This window comes from Dasypus novemcinctus, chromosome 15, assembly GCF_030445035.2.
Source record: "Dasypus novemcinctus isolate mDasNov1 chromosome 15, mDasNov1.1.hap2, whole genome shotgun sequence".
NCBI lineage: Eukaryota > Metazoa > Chordata > Mammalia > Cingulata > Dasypodidae > Dasypus > Dasypus novemcinctus.
In genome coordinates this window covers 67,956,033-67,981,779 of record NC_080687.1, presented here as the reverse complement: position 1 = coordinate 67,981,779, position 25,747 = coordinate 67,956,033, and positions in this window count along the sequence as shown.

Here is a 25,747-nt window from a genome sequence, read left to right as displayed (position 1 = left end):
TCACAGCACACTGTGTTATGCCTTTATAGATTTCCTACTGACAGTTAATTTCCATCATAGAGAAATTCCCAATAAAGGAACAAGCTTGTTAGGTTGATTAAAATGAATCACTCACAATATGGAATGTAATTATTGGTTGATATATAAAAAAGGAAATTGTCCCTATAAAGCTAATGTTTAATGAAATTAATTTCTCCCTCCTAGTGTCCTAAGGCTCTTTTATTATCAAATGCTTTGCATGCAACTTATATAGTATACACATAATTCTTATAACTACACTGGAATAATAACCAAAATAGCTGAAGAAAGCTTGTTTTTTTTCTCCCAAGTAATTATAGCTCTGCATATAATCTTTTAAAATTGTATGATGGTTATAATACCTCTGCTTTAGTGCAAATGTTTTGAAATCTGACAATTATGGATGCCATTGTGGCTCTGCCACTTACTAGCTGAGTGACCTTCAGCATTTCAGTACCTCATATTCTACATTTCATTTTCTTTCACTCCAAAGTGAATATAACAGTAGCTATGTTGCAATATTGTTAGCTTTAAATTATGTGTCTATATCTATATATCTGTACCTATACCTATACAGTCTAAATCAAAGTCCTTTGTTTATATAACTGATAGTTTTACTGGCAGTTTTTGTCACATTATTTCTGCTGTCAGTTATAGGTGGGGAAAATATCAATCAGTCAAGCATACAGTTTTATACCATGAACAAAATAAACAAATCATAAAATCAGATAGTTTCTCAGTCAGCATCCATCTTTTTGTTAGAAAGGGATACTTCACTTCTGAATGTCTGTTTACTACCTTCAAATTCCACAGACTTCTACATTCAAAGTGCTTCTAAAGATCAAGTTATTTTAATATTACTAGGAATGAAAAGGAAATAGTGTTAAAAATCATCATATCATATTAAATCAATCCACCTCATTTGTTCTACATAATCATTCATAATCATATACCATTACATTAGTAATATTGCAATTTTATTTTAGTCCATCAACATCTAATACACTGTTCATATTTTTCCATGTGCCTTCCTAAAAGCCAGTGTTGGAGTGGAAAGAATATGTTCACTGGGTTCAAGTCCCATCTCTAACCCTAATTAGAGTTATAATTGTAATTGTAAGAGGTAAACCACTTAGCCTCCCTTAAATTCAGTTTTATCGCTTGTAAAATATGGGATCTAACATGACCTATTCTGGAAGGATTATGTTGAAATTTGAATGTCAAAATCTCAACATGTCTAATCTTTTTGAACCCTTGTTACAAATCAGGCAAGTTTCCATTTTAATGGTTTAAAAGGAAAAATCATAACCTGTCTAAGCAATAATCATATATGACTGTCAAGATCAGGAAAAGAGAGATGGTCTCATACATTATCTGATTCCTGATAAAAACACATAATATTTATGAAGCAATGTCGAAAAATAAAAATCAAGCATAAAACTGGCCAAGCAGGAATAATCAATTTGCATGCATGCAAGGGACAGAAGAATAAGTTAAATGGGATCACAAAGAGGCAATCTGCATAATCCACAAGGTGAGAAACTCTATGGTGCTAACTACTCAGTTATTTCAATAAAAGCGGCAAAGAAGAATTAACGGAGAGAAATAAAAGAGAAATCGAGAAGATCTTATTCAGTGGTACTTTGGTCCTCATAGTTCATTGGTTCTGGGTGGCATGACAAGTACCAAAATATGACAAGTACCAAACAAATTTTTCCCATAAAGAATAATGTAAATAAATTTAATGCATTCCCAAACCAGAGACAATGAACATTTTTAAGGCAATATATAAAAAGATAGGGTTGTATATCATTACTTTATATGAGAAACAAACCTAAAAATTAATAGAAGATTAAATAAAATAAAAACTTAACTTTTCTTGTACTGAGAAGAGTCCATGGCTTAATGGGATGGTGGGAGAAGAGAGATGAGAAGGCGAGGTTGCATGAAATGTTGCTTGGAAGGAGAATTCCCTCTCCAACAGAACATTAGGCACCTGAACTTCAGGTGTTCTTTCTCTTTTCTGCCTTTTTTCTTCAATTTGCACCACAGGTTCTGGCACACTCTTTGTTACCTTCACTAAAAACTTATCCAACAAGGACTGGTTTTGTCTTCTTTTCAAAATTCCTCAAAAGTGTGAAATTGTTTGGTCATTCAATAAATTCACATTTCTTTTTGTCAGAGCTTTGGCTGAATGGTACTTCTCCTCAAAGGTTTAGACTTCCGTCCATTTTGCACACTTTTATCAAAGAACTGGGAACATTCTCTCTTATCTCCTCCTCACCTGAAGAAATCTCTTCAGCCACCTCTTGTTGCTGCTCCTTCTGTAGTTCCTGCAGCTCCTCAGTGCTGAGCTCTTCACGATGTTCCTCCACTAACTCCTCAACATCAGCACCATCAGCCTCCAGACTCATGGATTGGCCCATAGATACTATGTCCTGAACAACTGTACCCTCTGTACTTGCAGGCTTGTGGTCAGTCTCAAACCCTTTGAAGTCTTTCTGAGTTACAGCTTCTGGCCACAAATTCTTCCATGCCAAATTCATTGTCCTATAAGAAACTTCGTTCCAGGCCTTGTCAATAAGGTTAAGGCAGTGCAGGATATTGAAATGTTCCTTCCAGAATTCTGTGAGGGTCAACTGGGTGTCAGAGGTGCTCTCAAAGCATTTCTGGAAAAGCACCTTCGTGTACAACTTTTTAAAGTTTGAAATGACCCACTGGTCCATGGGCTGGATGAGAGGAGTAGTGTTGGGGGGCAGAAACCTTACACTGATGAAGCTGAACTCCTCCAGTAAGGCATCCTCCAAGCCTGGAGGGTGGGCAGGTGCATTGCTCAAAAGTAGGAGAGCTTTCAGAGGCAAATCTTTCTCTAGCAAGTATTTTTTCACTGAGAGACCAAATACTTCACTTATCCACTCAGTGAAAAATTGTCTCATGACCCAAGCTTTGCTGTTTGCCCTCCACATCACATAGAGTTTGCTTTTTATGACACTGTACTTTTTAAAAGCTCACAGGTTTTACTCTGATAGACTAGTAGAGGATTGAGTTTTAATTCCCCACCAGCATTGCCACACAACAAAAGATAGCCTTTCCTTCATTTGTTTGTGGCCTGGTAATACCTTCTCCTCTTTCGTGATGTAGGTTCTACTTGGCATTTTTTCCCAAAATAAACTCCAGTCTCAATACTTAAAAACTTGGTGAGGAATAAAACCCTCATCTTCTAAGTAGTCTTGAAATTCACTGACAAATTCATCAAAAAGCTTTTTATTAGCACTCGCTGTCTCGCCATTCCTCATAATACTATGGATGCTGGTCCTCTTCATAAAATTATCAAATCAGCCATGACTGGTCTTAAAAACAACACTCTTATTACTTGGTTCCAATTTGTATTTCAAAAGATCAGCATGCAACACTTTCACTCTATCACATATCATGGCTTCTGATATACTGTCACCCACTAACTACTTCTTGTTTACCCAAGTTAATAGCTACTTTTCAACTCTCTGGAGTGTTTGGGAAGGCTGCTTTGTTACTGTTTTAACTCCTTTCACAGCTTCAGTCTTTTTTATTGATTCTTTATTCTTAATGATGGTGGAGACCATTATTCTAGGCATACCATATTCCCTAGCAAGATCACTAATGCAAATACTGCTCTCATATTTACCTGTTCTTTCTCTTTTTTTTGCTCACTGGTGGGGCAAAATAATTTTCTTTTCTGCTCGACACTACCATTGCTCATTTTCTTAGGACCCATGATTAGGAAAAAACCCATAAAAATACATAAAATGACCACAGAAGCTAAGATGAGACCACAATGGGATTTGCACAGGACAAGAGTTACTGCGTGACTAATGCATGACCCTTTGTCCTGACTGGAAAGGTTAGTGAGTCACAAGGCAACCAACACTGACAAGTACTAGCTTGTGTGTCATGTACCAAACAAAGTGCTGGGACAAAATTTTCACATCAAAATGTACCGAGTACCAAATTTGATGAGTTTCAAAGTAGTTGAGTATCAAGGTATCACTGTTAACTTAAAAGACTTTTCATGTTAACCAAGCAAAATGTAGAGACAATAAAGTAAAACAAAGCCAACAAATACAATATAACCAAAATACATATTTTAAGTCAGTAGTTCTTAGAATGGCCCACAGACCTCAAGAATATGTATGACCCTTACAGAGGGTTCGTGAGATCAAAACTATTTTCATAATAATATTAAAAGTTGTTGTTTGCCTTTTACCACTGTGTTGATATTTGTACTGATAGTTGCATAGCAAAGGTGGGTTAACGTGCTGATACCTTAACATTTATCAAAGCAAAAGACCAAACATATCAGTTTTATAAATAAGTGATTAAATGAGTAAATAAAAAGGGAGAATAGAATGATCTTCAATACAAAAGAATTCCAAATAATTTATATAGTCACTCCTCCCTCAAGTTGTATAACTACCCAGGCTATAAGTTAGGACTGCACACAGTGATTTCCTTTCAAAGAGTACTATAGAGAAAAGGAGGAAAAGGGATTAACTTTACAATAGAGAAGCCTTACAACACTATCTCAACTAGGTAACCAAGGGTGATACATCATGTTGATAGCATATACCCTTGACAGGTTGCGATGGAAATTTCTCTTGATCCAATTCCATAACCTTGGTCTAATCATGAGGAAAACATCAGACAAATCCCAATTGAGGCACATTCTACAAAATACTTAACCAGTGCTCCCCAAAACTCTCAAGGTCATCAAAAAGCAAGAATGCCTTAGAAACCATCACAGTCAAGAGGAGCATAAAGAAACATGACTACTAAATGTAAAGTAGTATCATGGATGGATCCTGGAATAGAGAAAAGACACTAGGTAAAAACTAAGTAAATCTGAATAACATGCATTTTAGTTATAAAAAAGTCTATCAGTGTTGTTTCATTAATTGTGACAAAGGTACTGTTTGAGTGTAAGATGTTAATAACAGAGGAAAATGGTTTTGGGATATAATAGAACTTCTTATACTGTCTTCATTACTTTTCTGAATATCTAAAATTATTCTAAGGTATAAGTTTATTTTAAAATGATTCTGAATAATAAATGTTTTAACCACCTGAAAAAAGCAAGCTTCACTGAACCATACCTTTTGAACCCATAAAAAACTTTAATTCCACTAAATTTTAATACTGGAGCTGAATATCTATCTTTTCAATATTCTGTATGAATAAATGGAAGTTATGAAAAAAATCACTTCTTGCCTGCTGAAGTATTCGGTTCATCAAGAGGAAAAAGCACTTGTAATTGAGATGTGATCTGAATTTGCATGTTTTTCCTGGAACCAAAATTTTTGAAAGAAGTACTACAGACAAATGGTGTTATTTTTACTTGGTTGTTTGGCATATACTTTCTTGAAAATGAACTAAGTGAACCTATCATATTAAAGAAAACAACTGGACAATACCACTTGAGTTTTCAAACAAATGAATTTTATTTGGATCACCACCATGAACTTGACATCCTCCCTGTACTTAAATATATGTAGGATGAGACCAGATAATGGCAATGAATGCAATATTTGAATATTGTATCCTGGAATGTGTTAACATTTGGAAGAACTGCATAATGCAATAAACAAATGGGCCCAAATGACAACTGCTTGATATTATAAAATAATACATGTGCAAAAAATTTCTATTTAAATTACAAAACAGCCCAATGGATTTTAAATTAGCATACCACAAATAGTTTATTCATATTGTTTAGATTTCACATGGCAAATAATCTTTAAAAAAATTCCCACTTGTCCTGGTTTGGTGTAGCATTAAAGGAAAATATCTACAACTAACTAAAAAGGCTATTCAAAGTATGTCTGCCTTTTTTAACTACATATATGTGGGAATTCATATTTTCTTAGACAACATGTGGCAATTTATTGAACACAGAAGCAAATATGAGACTCTAGCAGTCTTCTGTAGACATTAGAGTCATTTGCAGTAATGTCACTCTTGTAACCTTTGGGGGACAGATATAGTTACCTTTATTAGAGGTTTGGTATTTGTATTAACATGGATTTGATTTATTCTTGTACTTGTTAAATAATAAATAGTTTCCCCATTTTAATTTCTAGTAAAAAATAAATATGCTAGATATAACCCATTAAGCAAAATATGTTTGGGGTCTTCATTAATTTTCAGAGCGTAAAGATTCCCTGAAACTACATAATTTATAACCATTATAGTAAATAATCACAGATATGTGAAAACTGACCCAGGATATGACATTACTGAAAAATCATTGTGAAATATTTTAGGTGAAAAAATGATATGTGAAGGCTTTAGGCTACCGACCATGGTCCAGTCCTCCTGCACTGATGCTGTAGCTGACAGAGCACAGCCCACCGGGATCACAGCGTTTCAGTAACTTGTCACACCAAAGAGCCACATCACCCCTGGGAGAAGAGAGCAGCCTGCAGGCAAGCGGGTGCCACTGTCCGTCTTTGCCAGGTCTGCCTGGAGCCTGCTTCAAGCTCTTCTCCGCTGCCGCGTTTCTCGTGCTTCTTCTCATGCGGCGGGGATGAGGGCAAAGCGTCCCCTTTTTATATATATTAAGTGGGGAGACCAAGGGATTCTAGCTCCTTCACTTTGATTTTTCCTTATGTAAATCCTTCTCTGCAGAATGGGCCATTGTGGGAGTGAGGGTAATTTTTTCTTCTTCTTCCGTGAGTTTACGTCGGTTACTTTTTTCTTTCTTTGGAAGACTTCTCCTGCTGAAGGCCAACACATGCCTGCCTTCCTGCGGAGTGGGGGCTCAGCTGCCAACCCGGGAGGCGTCGCTGATCCAGCTGCTCTCCCAGCCCTTCAGAAAATATCCTGTTTCACCCAAATGCAGAGAAACATTTTTTTTTTTAATTTGGTTTTGTTTTTCCATAGAGCCTTTTTTTAGACCACAGAGACTGGTGGGTGGGGAGGAGATAAGAAACAGTCCTCCCAAGTCATTTATTACAGTGTGTTAGACATGTGTGTGTGTAGGTATGTCCAAAACATTGCCTCATCACCATCACATTTGCAAAAGTTAAAAAAGGGGAGGGAGGGAGAGAGACACAGAGAGAGAGAGTCAGAGAGAGACAGTCATCCCTTGGTCTGTGCTTCAAACTGGAGAGGACAGGGTGTCCTTTGCCCTGGGGTTCTGGCAGGAGCTGTCCAGCTGACCTCTGGACCCTTGAGCCTTGCTTTTGTTCCCAATATTGAAGTCAGGCATGGTGTGTGTAGGCTGTGGGGTCTGGCCACGTGGCCAAGGCAATTGGCACAGATCAGCGCTTGGCCCCTACCCAATCCTCTGTACCTCAGGGCCATGCAGGGGTGCAGCTGCCCTTCAGATTCAGGCGACTGGGCCTGGGAGCATGTCTGTCCTCAGAGCAGGGGCCAGATGACTTCCCTCCCTGGTTCACAGCTGTTTTCATTATATCCACTCCTTCAAAATGCCCTCATAAACCAATGTGGTAAGAATCCTGGACTTCTCTTATGGTACTGTAATCAATTCTTTTTTTTTTTTTTTTAGATTTATTTTTTTTATTTATTTCTCTCTCCTTCCCCCTCCAACCCCCCATTTTCGGCTCTCTGTGTCCATTTACTGTGTGTTCTTCTTTGTCCGCTTCTGTTGTTGTCAGCGGCATGGGAATCTGTGTTTCTTTTTGTTGTGTCATCTTGTGTGTCAGGTCTCCGTGTGTGCGGTGCCATTCCTGGGCAGACCGCACTTTCTTTCACGCTGGGCGGTTCTCCTTACGGGGCGTACTCCTTGCGCGTGTGGCTCTCATACACCAGGGACACCCCTGCGTGGCAGGGCACTCCTTGCGTGCATCAGCACTGTGCATGGGCCAGCTCCACATGGGTCAAGGAGGCCCAGGGTTTGAACCGCAGACCTCCCATGTGGTAGACAGACGCCCTATCCACTGACCAAGTCTGCTTCCCTGTAATCAATTCTTATTATCTTGGTTTGCTAAGGGGCAAGGAGAGGGCCTTTGCTTTGGGCAGCATTATCTAGGTAGGTAAGTTGGGGTGGGAAGGGTGCGGTGCACAGCTGCTTAGCTGAGGAATGTGAATACAGATGCCACAAAAACTAGCTAGGTTTAGTCAAAATCAACAATCCAGGTTTGGTAATGTCAGATGAAACATTCATTTTTACCTGTGGATGCTAGTGCTGTAGAGTCCACTACTGTACACAGTCTGTTTTCTATTTGTTAAGAAAAACTACAGCATTATTGCAAAATTCATGATGGCAATAAATTTGAATAATCAGATTTACCAAAAAAAAAAAAAATGGAGCTAATCCACTCTTATGGGTATGGGACCCTTTGCTTGATTTGGATTCAGTTGGGGGAACTTTGCTTGGATTGCTTCAGTGAGGTATGACCCAGGATGGGTCTTGGTCCTCTTGCTGGAGTCTTATATAAACAGAGAACTGAAAGCAGACACAGAAAAAAGCAGCAGAGACAGAGAAATCCCAAGAGACTAAGAGAGAGGCCTGGAGGCCAAAGGCTGGAATCATTGGAGCACAGAGGCACAGAAAGAAGCCCTCAAGAGGCTGCAAGAGAAAAGGCCAGGAGAAGAGGGGAGAGATTATTCATGTGCCTTGATTGCCCAGGGCTTAGCCAAGGGAGAAGGTGAGCCTGGAGAGGGCAGTGACTGGCAGAACTGCTATGGTGCCTTGCCATGTGGCTGGAGTCCAAGATCATCAGCAACTGACCCTGGTGAGACAGCATCTCTGATGATGCCTTGATTGGACGTTTTCATGACCTCAAAGTTGTAAGCTTGCAACCCAATAAATTTCCATGGTAAAAGTCAATGCATTTCTATATACCGCTCCCAGCAGCTTTTAGCAAACTAAAACAATTTTGTAGCTTTTTATTTTTGAGTCCCAAATATTTAGAAATGGATGATGTAGTTTGATTTCTGGGATACGATTGAAAATAATGTGGGGAGACGGATAGTTATGTAGTGAATGCATAAATGAAATAAGACTGGCTGTAGATTTTTAAATATTGTATCAGGGTGATACATACTTGGATATTTATTACAATAGTCTATTTAATTTTTTAATATGTTTTTATTACAGAAGTGAACTTACAAAATGATCATGAACATGTGAGTAATTCCCATTATATACCCTCCGCCAACATACTACATTGTTATGGAACATTTGTTACAGATTATGAGTAATATCATCAGTCTATTACCACTAACTATGGTCTGTAGCATACATTTGGTATATTGGTATGTTTTTCCATACCATCTATTATTAACACAGTGTATCTTTGGCATTGATACATGAATTACAGTGTTGCTGTTAACTATAGTTCATAGATTACCTTAATTGTATTTTTCCCATGCTTCTCCACATTCATACTACATTGCAATAGTGATATACATCTGTTCTAGTTCATAGAAGGACATTTTTGTATTTGTACTATTAACCACAATTGTCATCCACTTCTGGATTCACTATGTTATTCAGTCCCTATATTATTCTCTAGCTTTCTTTCAATTGACATTAAATACCTAGACCACTCTTTTCAGCCACAATCCCATTTATAAACCAGAGGCATCAGTTCTACTCACTCTAATATGTTACCATCAACTTTATCCATTTTCACACTTTTAAAGTTAAATAAAACTTCCACGTACATTAAGCATCACTACACCTTCTTAGCCTTCCTTTTATCTCCGAATAACCTTTACTAAGCTTTTAACTCCATGTGTTTATTCTTCATATTTAGTTCTTCATATTTAGTTCATATTAGTGAGACCATGAAATGCTTGTCCTTTTGTGTCTGGCTTATTTCACTTAATATAATGTCTTTAAGGTTTATCCATATTATCATACATATCCCAATTTCAATTCTTCTTACTGCAGCATAGTATTCCATCATACCATATACCACATTTTGTTTATCCATTCATTGGACACTTTGGTTGTTTCTGTCTTTTGACAATTGTGAACAAAGCCACTGTGAACATCAGTGTGTAAATTTGTGTCATAGTTTTCAGTTCTTCTGATTTATTCCTAGTAGAGGAATTGCTGGATCATATGGCAGTTCTATATTTAGCTTCCTAAGGAACTGCCAAACTGTCTTCCACAGAGGCTACACCATTTTACATTCCCACCAACAGTGAAGGAGTGTTCCTATTTCTCCACATCTAGCACTTAGTGTTTTGTTTTTTGATTTTTTAAAATAATGGCCATTCTATGCAGTGTGAGATATCTCATTGTTGTTTGATTTACATTTCCCTAATAGCTAGTGATATTGAACATTCTTTCCTGTGGATTTTGGTCATTTGTATTTCCCCTTTCAAGAAATGTCTGTTTAAGTCTTTTGACCGTTTTTTAAAAATTGGATTGCTTGGTCTTTTATTGTTGAGTTGAATGATCTCTTTATAAAGAATGGAAATCAAGTACTTATGGGATATGTAGTTTCCAAATGTTTACAGCCATTAAGTGACCTGCCTTTTCACCTTCTTGGTGAAATGCGTTGAATCACAACAGTGTTTAAGTTTGAGGAGATCCCATTTATCCATGTTTTCTTTCATTGCTTGTGCTTTTGGTATAAAGTTTAAGAATCCACCACCACATGATGTTTCCCTACATTTTTCTCTAGGTGCTTTGTAGATTTTATACTTAGGTCTATGATCCATTTTCCATTAATTTTTGTGTAAGGTAAGATAGGTGTCCCCTTTCTTTCTTTTGGATATGGATATTCCGATTCTCCCAGCACCATTATTAAATAGACTCTTCTGCCCTAGCTGGGCAGGTTTGACAGTCTTGTTAAAAGTCACTTGACCATAGATGTAAGGGTGTGTTTCTGAACCAACAATTCAGTTCCACTGGTCTATGTGTCTAGCTTTATGCCACTACCATGCTGTTTTTACCACTGTAGATAGGTAATATGATTTAAAGACCAGAAATGAGAGTCCTCCAACTTCGCTCTTCCTTTTTAAGATGTTTCTGGGTATTTTGAGCCCCTTACCCTTCCAAATAAATTTGATAATTGTGTTTTCCATTTGTTTAAAAAATACTGGTGGAATTTTTGTCGGGATTGCATCGAATCTGTATATCAATGTGGGTAGTTGAAATCTTACTGATATTTAATCTTCCAATCCATGAGCATGGAATGCCCTTCCATTTATTTAGGTCTTTTTAAATTCCTTTTAGCAATGCATTGTAGTTTTCTGAATACAAATGCTTTATATCCTTGGTTAAGTTTATTCCTAAATATGTGATTCTTTTGGTTGCTATTGTAAATGGAATTTTTTTTCCTGAATTCCTCCTCACATTGTATATTTCTAGTGTATAGAACACTACTGAGTTTTGCATATTAATCTTATATCCTCCAACCCTGCTGGAATCATTTATTAGCTCCAACAGCTTTGTCACAGATTTTCCAGGACTTTCTAGGTCATATCATCTGTGAACAGCAAAGATTTTGTTCTTCCTTTCTAACTTGGATGCATTTTATTATTATTTTTTCCCCTGATTGCTCTAGTTAGAACCTTTTGCACTATATTGAACAACAGTGGTCACAGCGGGCATCATTGTCTTGTTCCTGATATCAACAGAAAAGCTTTCAGTCTTTCCTCATTGAGCACAATGTTAGCTGTGGGTTTTTCATATATATTAAGAAAGTTTCCCTCAAGTTCTATCTTTTGTAGTATTTTTATCACAAAAGGATGCTATATTTTGTCAAATGCCCTTTCTGCATCAATTGATAGGATCATGTGTTTTCTTCTTTGATGTATTAATGTTGTACATTATGCTGATTTATTTTCTTATGTTGAACCATACTTTCATGCCTGGTTTAAAACCTACATGATCAAGATGAATAATTCTTCTATGTGTTATTGGATTTGATTAACAAGTATTTTGTTGAGGATCTTTGCATCTGTATTATATTAAGGACATGGGTCTGCAATTTTATTTTTTCATAATATCTTTATCTAGTTTTGGTATTAGGGTGATATTGGCTTCATAGAATTAGTTGTGAATCATTCCTTCAATTGTTCAATTTTTTCAAAGAATTTGATTAAAGTTAGTATTAAGTCTTCTTTGAATCCTTGGTAGAACTCACCTGTGAAACCATCTGGCCCAGGGATTTTCATCTTGGGGAGTTGTTTGATGACTGTTTCATTCTCTTTACTTGTGATTGGTTTTTTGAGGTCTTCTGTTTCCTCAAGGGTAAGTGCTGGTTGTTCATATGTTCTTAGGAATTTTTCCATTTCATCTACATTGTCTAGTTTGTTGGTGTACAGTTGTTCATAGGATCCTCCTATGATCTCTTTTATTTCTGTGGCATCAATAGTAATGTCCCTCTTTTATTTCCAATTTTATTTATTTGCATCTTCTCTCTTTTTTCCTTGGTCATTCCAAATAAGGGTTTGTCAATTTTGTTAATCTTCTTGAAGAAGCAACTTTGGGTTTTGTTAATTCTATTCTATTGTTTTTTGGTTCTCAATTTCATTTATGTCTGCTCTGATCTTTGTTATTCATTCCTTCTGCTTGCTTTGGGGTTAGTTTGCTTTTGCTTCTAGTAACTCCAGCTGTATATTTAGGTCATTGATTTTAGCTCTTTCTTATTTTTTAATGTAAGCATTGAGGGCTATAAATTTCCCTCTCAGCACTGCCTTCACTGTATCCCTTATGTTCTGATATGTTTTGTTCTCATTTTCATTTGTCTTGAGATATTTATTGGCTTCTCTCACAATTTCTTCTTTCATCCACTGATTATTTAAGAGTATGTTGTTTAATCTCCATATATTTGTGAATTTTCCCTATTTATTCCATTATGATCAGAGAAAGTCCTTTGTATAATTTTGATCTTGTTGAATTTATTGTGATGAGCTTTGTGATCTATCCTTTATGGTCTATCCTGAAGAAAAATCCATGAGAACTTGAGAGGAACATATATCCTTCTGTTTTGGTGTATAATGTTCTGTATATGTCTATTAGGGTTAGTCCATTTTTCAAATTATCTGAGCTCTCTGTTTCTTTATTGATCATCTACCAGATGTTTTTATCCAAAGCTGAGTATGATGCATCGAAGACTCCAACTATTATTGTAGAGATGTCTGTTTCTCCCTTCACTTTTTGCCAGTGTTTGCCTCATGTAATTTGGGGTATCCTGGTTAGGTACATATATATTTATGATTGTTATTTCTTCTTGGCGAATTGCCTCTTTTATTAATACATAATATCCTTCCTTGTCTATATTAAACATTTTGTTCTTAAAATCTGTTTCATCTGATATAAGTATAACTACTCCAGGTTTCTTTTGGTTACTGCATGCACGTGTGAAATATCTTTTATCAGTCTCTCATTTTCAATCTATTGTTATCCTTGGGTTAAGGTGAGTCTCTTGTAGATATTTTCTTATCCATTCCACCATTCTGTACCTTTGTTTGGGGAGTTTAATCCATTAACATTCATTGTTATTACTGTGAAGGCATGTCTTTACCACTTTTGAACTTTGGGTTTTGTCTGTCATATTTTATTTTTACTACTATTTTTACACTTTCAGCTGCTTTTCCTGATGTAATTTTCATTTCTAGACTCTCCCAAGCCTCTCTCACCAGTCTTTTCTTTTCCAACAGTAGCACTCCCATTAGTATTTCCTGAAAATCTGGTCCCTTAGTTACAAAATCTCCTGGGTTCTGTTTATCTTTGAATATTCTTTAGAGCCTCATTTTTGAAAGATAATCTTGCTGCATGTAAAATTCTTGACTGGAAAATTCCTCTTGCAGTATCTCAAATAGGTCATACACTGCATTCTTTTCCCCATTGTCTCTGATGAAAAATCTGCACCTAATTTTATTGGCTAGCCCTTGTTTGTGATGCATTGCTTTTCTTTTCCTGCTCTCAGAATGTTTTTACTATATTTACACAAAGTTAGTTTTCAAAGCAGCTTAGATTGAATGCAGTTTTGTTTGTTTGTTTGTTTGTTTTATGGTTTGCAATCAGTTTGGGACATGTTTTCTACAACATTGGAGAATTTTACTTTTTAAAAAGATATTCATATTTTTATCCTTTGTTTCAGAGACAATCTTTATTAGGTTGCACTCCATCCTTGATCTTGTTAGAGATGCTTTTTGTTGTTAACAGAGTTAAAGAGTTAACCAGTCACTGTGGCACAGAGTGTTCTACTCACATATCTGCCCTGCATATAGGCAATTTTCTCCTTCCATTCTTTCAAAGATGTTGCAGGATGCTCTTCTGGTCTCCTGGGAGCCCCAAACATATGCTTTAGATAGCTCTGCATGATTCCTAACTGCCCTGTTGGATGATCTGACTCTTGGAGCACTTAGGCTGCCATCTTGCCCCTCCCACTGCATATTTAATTTTGTTTAATAAGAACAAACATGTCAGGGACAACCAGCAAGATGATGCCAGAGTTATTAGCTCCTAGAGTCCGCTCCTGCTACAGAGCAGTTAGTAAACACCTAGGGCTATCTGACCCTAGTTGAAGCACCTGTTTGGGGGCTCCAGAAGACCAGACTGCAACATCCCTGAAGGAATGGAAGGAGGAGACTGCTCTTCTGCAGAGGAGATTTGTAAGTAGAATGCTCCACACCATGGAGGCTGGTGCCCATCCTCCACTGGAGGCACAAGACACCTCAGGAAATGTTCTGCAACTGGAATTGAAAGCTCCACTTCCAAAAATGGGGGAGGAAGAGATGGCTGAGCACCAGCTTCAGCTAATGATAGTACATGTGGCAGGCTAAAGTATAATCCTAAGAACAGCTAAATTTGAACCTGTCCAAGTCAGAAAGAGACTGATAGCCACCATCTTAACTCTGTGCCTGGCACAAGGGGAGGCAGGGCAGACTGAAAATCACAGTGCTGGTAAGGACCAGCTTCTTTCTATCCGGATCAGAACATCTCTAGCCTAAGCCCCAACTCCACCTCCAGCATGGAAGAAGCTGGGAGACCTGCAACAGCCTCTTTGGGAAATTACTGGCTACGCTGTGGAGGCTAGTGATTGTCATACTTTGGTAGTGTGGGCCACCACAGGAGATGTTCTGTGGCTGGAATTTGGGATTCTCTTGCCCAAAAATGGGGGAGAAGGAGACAGTTGGCTGCTGATTTCAGCTACTGATTGATGAATTCAGCTGGCTGAAGTGTGGCCCTGGGAACAGCTCGGTTTGAGCCTGTTCAAGTCAGAAAGAAGCTGGCAGCTGCCATTTTGACTGCACCCCCAGCATGAGGGGAAGCCCTGACCGAAAATGACAGAAATGGTAGGAACTGGGTTCTTTCACCTAGATCAATCTGCAGACCTATCCAGGTAGCTGCAGGTAAATTTGGTTGGCACAGACAGAATAATCAGAAGTCCACTAGGGCAACTGCGGTCATCTGGACCCAAACTGCATAGATTGCTGCCCACACCTGCAGCTCCATCCCTACCCCAGGCAGAGAAGAAATGGACATGAAGCTTCTTCAGTCTCTCTGGATAACTAGAATCTACACCTGCATAACTTGGTTTATTCCACACAGCTGTGACTCCATCCCTACTCCTGGCAAAGGAGAAAGTTGGAAGAAGCTTCATTAGTTTTGGGGGCAATGAAGGCAGCTTGAGCCTCCACAGTTTATAGCACCAACTACATCCTTAGCTTCTCCTGCACAACCAGTAAGGGAGAAAGGGCAGGAAGCCCTAAATTAGAGAAAAACTGCATTCAGAATAAATACTCTAGTAAACCAGATGCCAAGACACCAACAAAAAATTGCAATCCACACCAAGAAACAGGAAGATATCGCCCAGCTAAAGGAAAAAGATAAGCCTTCAGATGACATAAAGGAGTTGAGACAACTAATCATAGATGTTCAAACAAATCTCCTTAATAAATACAATGAGATGGCTAAAGAGATTAAGGATATTAAGAAGACATTGGATGAGCACAAAGAAGAATTTGAAAGTATACATAGAAAAATAGCAGGTCTTTTGGGAATGAAAGGTGCAGTAAATGAAATTTAAAAAAATATGAGAAGGCAGAAGAAAGGATTGGTGAGTTTGAAGAAATGGCCTCTGAAAGTGAACATGCAAAGGAAAAGATGAAGAAAAGAATGGAAAAAATTGAACAAGGTCTCAGGGAGATAAATGACAGCAAAAGGCATGCAAACATACATATCATGGGTATCCCAGAAGGAGAAGATAAGAGAAAAGGAGCAGAAGGAATATTTGAAGAAATAATGGTAGAAAACTTACCAACCCTATTGAAGGAGATAGATATCAATGTCCAAGAAACACAATGTACTCCCACCCAAAAAGTCCAAATAGACCACCTCTGAGACACATACTAATCAGAATGTCAAATGCCAAAGATAAAGAGAATTCTGAGAACAGCAAGAGAAAAGCAACATATAACATATAAGGGATATCCAATAAAATTAAGTGCTGATTTCTCACCAAAAACTATGGAGGCAAGAAGACAGTGATATGATATATTTAAAATGAGAGCAAGTTTAGAATATTCACAGATAAACAAAAACTTAAAGATAAGAGACCAGATGTTCAAGAAATACTAAAGGATGTGCTAGAGCCTGAAAAGAAAAGACAGGAGAGAGAGCCCTGGAAGGGAATCTAGAAATGAAGATTCAATCAATAAAAGTAATTAAAAGTGTCAAAAGATTGGTTAAAATGGAGTATGACAGATAAATTTCAAAAGTACTAAATAACTGGAAGAACATTCCATGCTCATGGATTAGAAGAATAAATATCATTAAGATGTCAATTCTACACAAATTGTCATACAGATTCAATGCAATCCCAATAAAAGTTCCACCTGCATTTTTTTTAATTGAAAACACATGATCAAATTTATTTGGAAGGCTAAAGGGTCCTGAATAATTAGAAACATCTTAAAGAGGAAAAGTGAACTCGCATCTCTAGACTTTAAATCATGTCACCTCTCTGTAGTGGTAAAAACAGCATAGTACTGGCATAAATACAGACACATAGACCAATGAAACCAAACTGATTGTTCAGAAAGAGACCCTCACATGTATGGTCAAGTGATTTTGACTAGCCTGTTAAACCCACACAGCTCAGGCAGAACAGTCCATTCAACAAATGATGGTGAAAGAACTAGATAGCCATAGCCAAAAAAGGTAAGAGTGCCCGTACCTCACACCTTATCCAAAAAACCCCCCCAAAATGGATCAAGAACTTAAAAATAAAAGCAAGAACCATAAAATTTCTAGAAGAAATTGTAGAAAAATATCTTTAAGACTTGGTGGTGGGTGGTGGATTCTTAAAGGAGATGAGAGGAGCATTGAGATAGATTACTGATGTTTAATGTATGTAGAAGTTTTAATTAACTTTACTGTAAAAGTCTGGAAATGTATAGAGTAGATGGTAATGCATAGTAACAGTTAGTTTATAAATGGGGATGTGGCTGAAAATGATAGTCTAGGTATGTAAATGCCAATTGATAGAATGCTACAGAATAAGAACTGAATAGCATAGTAAACCAAGATGTGGATGAGAATTGTTGTTGATAGTACAGAAGCAAGGGTGTCTTTTGTTAGCTAGAGCAAATGTACATCACTTTTGCAGGGTGGTGGGAATGTGGAAAAGCTTGGAGAAAATATGACTGGAGTGATTTATGGATTATGGTTAGCAGTAATAATTCTTGCATTTATGCCAAAGATGTACTGTGTTGATAGTGGGGTAGTATGGAAAATATGTGCCAAATGTTTAATATGGACATGGTAACAATCAGATGATATTATCTTATCTGTAAGCAATATTCCACCACAGTGTGATTTGTTGATAGAGGGGTGTTGACTGGGAATTCTGCACATGTGCATGATTGTTTTATAAGTTTACAACCTCTTTCATAAACATATATTTAAAAAATAATAATAGGGTGGATTAAGGGGAAAATACACCAAATGTAAGATAAGAGCTATAATTAGTAGTAAGATTTTGACAATATTCTTTTATAATTTGTGACAAACATCTCATGACAATGCAAGGTGTTGGTGGAGGGTTGATGTATGGAACTCCTGTATGACGTTATGCACGTTTGCTTTGTAAGTTCACAACTTTTACTATACACTTATTATTTATGTATGTTCATATATAAATGATATAAAGATAATAATAGGGTGGATTGGGGGAAAATAATAGTAATATTTTACAATGCTCTTTAATCATCAGTTAAAAAGGTTTAACAACAATGTAAGGTGTTGGTGGAAGGCTGAGTTATGAGAGTCCTGTATGATGTTATATATGTTTGTTTTGTAAGTTCACAACTATTACTATACACTTATTGTTTATGTATGTTTATCTATGAGTGATATACCTGAATACATATTTAAAAAATGGAAAAAAAAAGCATATGTCATTTTTAATTTTTAAGCAAATATTTAGATTTTATGGTTTTGGTGTGTGGGGGGTTTTTTTTTTTGTTTGTTTGTTTGTTTTGCATCATGGAGTCTCCTACTTAGAGCATATGGTAAGTCTCTTATTTTTTCTTGAATTTTAGTATCTAGTAAATTTCATACACACAAGAAGAATCTGCTGAATGTAAAATAAATGTATGTCTCTAATCTGTATTATTTTAAAGTATGTGTCTCTTCCTGTCCCATTGTCTGCCCATTTGACATTCATCCATGTCTCATTTCCAAAGTCTCTGAGAGAAAATTTTCACTTTTGTATGTTATAACCTCATGAAAAGTTAATCTACAGGAAATAATTTCCATTTGCAACCTCATCAGGTAATGGAAGTTGCCTCTTCTTATAAGTTGACTATTCCTGGTCTAATCAACTGTGGGCCGTGGTGGCAGATTGATCAATGCAACAAAATTGTGTCAAGAGTAGCCATTAGATGGCAGAGACTGAGTCACCTTGAAAAAAACAATGCCATGTAAACTGTCAGGCTCTTTTCTTTTCAATAGAGTTCCTTAGATTTAAGCTAAATATTTAGAAAGAAAAAGGTACTCTTACATATTTTCAGTATTCTCGAGGGAGCCATTCAATCTCCGAACCTGATGCCTGAGTTTTTCATAACAGGACCTCTTCATTCTGCAGTTAAATATATGACCTACCACACAAACAACCATAGGAACATTTAAATAGTAATTGATATTTAATAATAAATATCTGATATCTGATGCTTTCCTGAAGGCAGATGTTATCAAGTGAAAGGACTAGAAGAGGATGTTGGGCAATTATAACTATGAAGAATGGAAAAAAGTCTTTAAAGACTTAACTAGAACAAAATCACATCCTGACCCCAGCAAAATTTGCTCCTAAAAGTAGAGATGATTAAAAAAAAACATAAATATTGCATTTAATAAAATATCTTGGGGAATGATTTTTTAAAAACAAAATGGGGATCTTTTCATTAAGCCAGACACTGTTTGTGCTGATAAAATTTAGATTTACTTCTGTAAAGTGCCTTAAGAAAAAAGGAAATATTCTGATATCACTGCTTGTAAGCCCCATCATTCAAAAATTTTATAGATAAAAGAGAATCATCATTTATCAAGAGCCGTGCTATCTCACAGACTCCATCTTTTGTATTGTCAGCAACACAGAGTACATTATCAATCTCCCTTTGATGATGTTGACTTGGCAACATTTTTTAATGAAAAGAGTTACTTTCTTATTTAGGTATGATGAAGAGTAAAAGAGTGAATTTTTGGCAGTTCAGATCAGTATTATGGAATAGCTTCTATGCTATTGAATTATGCTTTTGGTTTTTTATTAATTCATTTAAAAATTATATATTGACTATTATCTAGTAACATTGTACTTATCTCTGGAGATATAGCCAGCAATAAAACAGATGTGATAATTTCCAGAACACTTTTTACATTTGAATGGGGACAGGATATTAATATGTAGGTTAACACAGGAAAAAAAAAAACTATTGTGATCAGAGTTATTAAAGAAATAAATAAGAATTGGATGTTATAGTAAAGATAAATGTCAGATACATTTAGTAGTGTGAATAGTTAAATTCTCTCCAAGGAGTTAATGAGGTAGGATGAGCCATTCAATGACCCGGGACACCTGGTATGGAAAAAAAAGATGGCTTGTACTCAAAGACATAAATGTAGGCTGGTGTTGATAGAGCAGCCTGGTGTGTAAGGAGGAGCAAGTTATGATTTAATTATAATTTAACTTTGTTATAATTTGGCAAATACTGGCAGGAACTAGATGGTACAGGGCATTTTTGGTCATGAAAAGTGTGAGAGTTAGGTTTTAAATTTTTAGAAAAGCATTGAAATGCTATAACAAGGAGAATAATATAATTTATTCATTTTTAATTTTTTGTTTTATTGAGTATAAATCGGGGAGACATGAAAAATAAAGAAAGAAAGGATATTGTAGAATTTCAGAGATGAGGTGATGGTTTGGAATAGGTAGTAGTAGTGGAGATGTAAACAGTGGATGGAATTGAAACCTATGGAGGAAGAAAAGGTCTTGAAGTTTGACATTGATCCATAAGAGTAATTGTGAAAGGTCTCAGAATTTGTTATACATCAAGCTAAAAAGCTAGCCTGTCACAGTTTAATGGTTGCTGACAGAAAATGCAAGAAACCTAGATCAAAGACAAAGGACATTATTATACTCAGCAATAGCAGTAGCCAAAACCATATCATTTTCTTGGGCTAGTTTCTTGAGTCACAGTTCCAGTAGGGTGGCATGACGATGGTCAGGTGACACTTACACATGCAATGGGGAGCATTAGAGAAGAAATCCCTGGGCTTGGGGAACTCAAAAAGTTTTATAGTGGTCAGTAAGAAAACCTGTCTTTTGCTCTAGAGAAGATACAATCTTCATTTTCTAAGACTGTATTTTTACATGAACATCCTTGAAAAGATAGTTTGTAACAAAAGGCAATGAGTGCTTCTTCTCCCAAGATATGCAGAAACATGAAAAATATATGGACAGTTGTCTTCCAGGAACTTCTAACCTTCCCTTCTACACTGCGTTAGCTTCTGACAATTTTCCCCATGAGTACACCATTCCTTCAGCCACTCTCATTAATCTGACTGACGACCAAATTTACTCAATTTGACAGCATTTAATTAAGGCAGCTGTCAGTAGGGCTACCAGCAGCAGAATGTGGCCAGTCTGCATTATTGATTTCATCCATGACCTCCAGAGTCCCAGACACAATAGCTAAAAAATATTTGTTCTTTCTAAAGCCTGGTGGCTTTGTCCTTTAAATTTCTTTTGTTATCATTTTCATTTCTTCCAAGGCATTAATTGAGGTAGACCAGGATATACCAGCCAGTTGCTCATGCTTTACCTTGGCTTGCAAAGTGGAAGTCTTTGTTAATGCTACCATCCATAACAGCCCTGGCCAGTGAGTTGAGGCTGACCTGAATGTCTTCTCCATGTTGAAGTTCTTTGATCACTTAAGCTAAAGTCAGGGGCAAATTTGTACCACTTTTTGTAATTGAATTCCTTCCATTGTAAGTATAACTGCCTCCAGGGTAGGCATAATCATAGAGGAAGTAATCTTTCCAGGAACCTCCCCAGAGTAAGATGGTCACATATTGAAGAGGTCTCTACAGCTGTCTGAGGACTACATGATCATATGGTGGCATATTCTTAAACACTTATAGGTCTCTAGTGACATCCCTAATATATGTCACCACTTTTTAAGTCAGAGGCAAATTTATGCCTGGCTTCCACACAAATACAGTCCCAAGGGGGCACATGGTAGCCTTGTAAAGAAAGTGTTGCTTAAAATTGCTAGGACGCAGTAACTCCAACATGGCCTGCTAACTGGGTGGTTTGTCTAAGCGTTCCCTTTTACTTCAAATAATTGAGACTAGACTTTGTTTTTGGGGGACTGCTGAGGAAAATCTGTTCAAACTGTCCTTTTTGTCCGTGTTATCCACTCCATGGCATGACTAGACAATGGTTATGAGAATGGGTATAGGAGACATCCAGTTATCTTGACAGGTATTTGGAAGGAAGGATAGGAGCTAGATCTCATACTCTGCTATTTCTGATAGATTTCTCAGCAAAGTTAAGGTAATTAGCAATAAAATCATGGTCAGAGCCTTCTGACAGGGGATGGCAGTCCCAAGATTGAGTTACATTTAAGGGGACTGAAACAGTTTAGGAAACACAGAGCAAAGCATTTTCTTCATGAGGAGGGCTCCATACAAAGGTCTGGACAAATGTCATTAAAGATCTTTCTTTCCCTATATGTCCTGGGTCTAGATTTCTTCTCCTGGTGCTGGGGCTTTATTCTCACTACACTACCACAAAATCAGTGTATCCCATTCCAGTACGTACAACATGGCTTATTTTCCAGTCATTTCCTACTATCACCCAAGCATTCTTATTTAAAAAGGCTAAGTGCAAGGACAAGGGCATTTTTGTAAAATTTACGGAAAAAGAAAACAAAACATTGTGTTCCTCTTTTGGCCTGTGTGGGCTGCTGTAGGCGGACTGGGAGAGCACTGAACTCAAACAAATAACCATTCTCCTATGGTCTAGGACCACATCAATCTAGAGAATCCAGGTTATCAAAAGAGATTGAAGTTGGAATTCTAGGCCGCCTTTTAGTGAGATTGCCACCTGGAGGATGTAGCAACAAGCCTGGCATAGATGTTAGGAGAAAGAAAGAGGCATCATGCCCAGAAACGGTTAGGGTAGAATTCTAGTTTTCTATGTAACTCTCTGTCACTTTCATACTAATCATGACATAAGATGTCAAAGGTAGACAAATCCTTCCTGGGCAGCTACATTCACTGTGCTTATTTTCTTGATGGCTTCCGTAGTAATGGCAGGGATGGTTTTGGCAGAGATTATTTTATAGAGCAGGGATGAAGTGTTTATAATAATAGTTTTTAAGTGAGGGACTGACTCCATTTAAAAAACCCTGCATAGTATTTGATATACTCATGTGAAGAGCACATCATCATAAGAGAGGATGCTGGAAGATTCCATGACATTTCAAACCTTGAGGAAATAGGTCATTGGCAGAGGGAATGGGTCTTAGAGATAATCTTTGTTAGCATATAAAATGTAAATTCACATCACATAATATTTCCTGGGAAAATGACTTAATGCCCCATCTGGTCGTGAATAGGATAATAAGATGTGGTAATCCTGCCTTTTAAGCCAAATATAACAATATACCTCATGTCCAGTTTGAACTCAATACATATTTATTGATTTTTTGAAAAAGACTTTTAACATGCATTTGGAGATTCAAGGGCAAACACGATTACACTTTTGATCACTTATGGATGAAACTGACTTCTAAGGACAGTAAATGAATACTGAATATTCCATGTGATGAAAAGGGAGGTAAACTCTAATATTAAATAGTTGTGCCATGTTTATAAGGGAAAATTCATTAATAATATTTCTGTAATATATTAGTAGTGTTAAATAATCAATTAGCAAATATTTATCACACTTGGATGCATTAATATGCAAAATAAAATGTCCAAGGGTATAGAAACTGTAACATGTTCTGTACTATTTATCAGAATTTCTTGCAATTGTTTGGCCACCTTTCGTATCTGTGAATCCTGTTTGACACAGTGTGCTGTTAGCAGTGATGTATGTGTGTGTTGGGATGGAAGCAAATTTGCTTTCACTCTCTGGTTTTCACTAAAGCAAAAGTAGTAAGCAGGTAATTATTTGAGAGGAAAACCTGCAAATAAGGTATAGTGTTTCAAAAAGTATTTCGCCTTCCTGGTTTCCAAAACTTTGGGACAATGATATTATCTGCTTTACCACTGGTATAATTTATCAGGATAAAATCTAGATAAATTAATCTGCAAGGGCAGCTTTGATCAAGAACTGTAAAACACATGTGGTCCCAAAGCTGACAAGCAAACAAAAAGAGGGTCAAGAAAGGGAAATAGGATGAGGAATGAGATATCGAAACAGCAGAGAGTGCAAGTGGGTTTATGGAAAGGAAGAGGGAGATTACCTATGAAATTTTGCAGCCACAGTGAGCAAGGAACAAAATATATGTCTGTGGATGTGGCATTATCCATAGGGATTAATATCATAAAATGGGGACACTGCAGAAATCTATGAGGGATCCAGCAGGAAGCAGAACAAAGTTGCCAGCAGAGTTATGTAAAAAGAAAAGGTAAATCTTAAGAAAGTTATTTTCCTTTGAAAAAAATCTGATCATTTAGATCCTTTAATTAAAACAACTACAATATTACTAGCAGCAACAATAAAACCTCTGTAATTCCTCATGGCATGAGGGATAAAATCCAGATGCTTGGTATATAAAGCCCTTCACAGACTGTCTGAATATAACTCTTCACCCTTTATCCTCATTTCTCTGGTTTCCTTCTTTTTCCTCTCTCCAATTTCTTTGCCATTCCCTGTCTAATTCAAATTCACTCATTACTCTCCAATCTGCACCACCAGGATTGTTTTACAATAGGTATCTTTGCATATACTGGTTTCTTTCTTGTAAAGACCTTCTCCACATTTTCAACTTGGTAAACCCCCACTCCAACGAGAGAATCAGTTTCATGGAAAAGACCTTGAACTCCTCCAAGAAAAATTAATCGTTCCTTCCTTTTTTTGTCAACTTAGTAGTGGTTTGAACTTTTGTTATAGCACTGACTAATTGTATTGTAATATGTCTGCCTTTCTCCTGCAGACCTCACAGAAAGCTCCTCCAGGGAGCTTGACTGCTTCATCTTTCATTATTTCCTTCTCTAGGAGGGTACATGGAATCTATTTTTAAATGAAAATTTTTGAATGAAGTTTTCATTCCTGATCTCCCGAGTGTGTAGAGAAATCAGTGGGTATTTTATAAGGCAGAGCCAAGGTACTCTTGAGGATTCAGCCATATTTGGAACAATGGAATGTAGCACTCTAGAATTATACTATGGAGTATGTAGAATGGAGTCTTGTGAAATTATACTATGGAGTATATGGTAGAGGAAGGGGCAACTCTATCTCTTAGTCCATGCTAGTTTGTATTTGTGGTGTGATATTAAGCAAGAGATTGGCTTAATACAAAACTAACTGTAATATATCAGAACCAGTGACTGAGTTTGTGATTCCCCCTGCTGGGCTTTTCTTTTCTCACCATTGCCTTCATAGATTTCAAGCAAGCCTGGCCACCTAATTGATTCTTGCTAGTACATAATGCTCTCCTATTTGTAAGTCTGCCACCAATATTCTATTTTTTTTTTAATTTCTAAGAATTACTCAGTATATTACTGTTGATTAGGTAACATGTCTAGGAGTATAGAAATTGTATATATGGAGATTCATTGGAAGTATAAGATCTTTAGCTCTATAACTTCATGTGACAGTGACATCAGTATTCTTAACCTGGGCTTCTTGCTGATGACTGCAATTTGGCATTTTACCTCTATATTACACATAGATTTGTGTCTTCCTGTCTTCACACATAGTTTTGCACATTACCTATGGACCTTGTTAAGTCTATTAACATATATATTCCATTCTCCTTTTATTGAACATATGGGTGATAGGGTTATACTTCCTTGAGACTATGAAGGTAACCATGATTTTGTGACTTGCTTTAGCCAATGAAGAGGAAGGTGCTGGTCACTTCTTAGCCCATTCTAGTTTGTATTTGTGGTATGAAAGCAGTTCCAGGGTGTGACTTTCCTTGTTCTCTCCCTTTGAACTTTCTAGTACTCAACAACGATCCCAATGAAGGCTAGGCCAACCCAGGTCCTGAATGAAGATGATGTAAATCATATTCTTTGTAC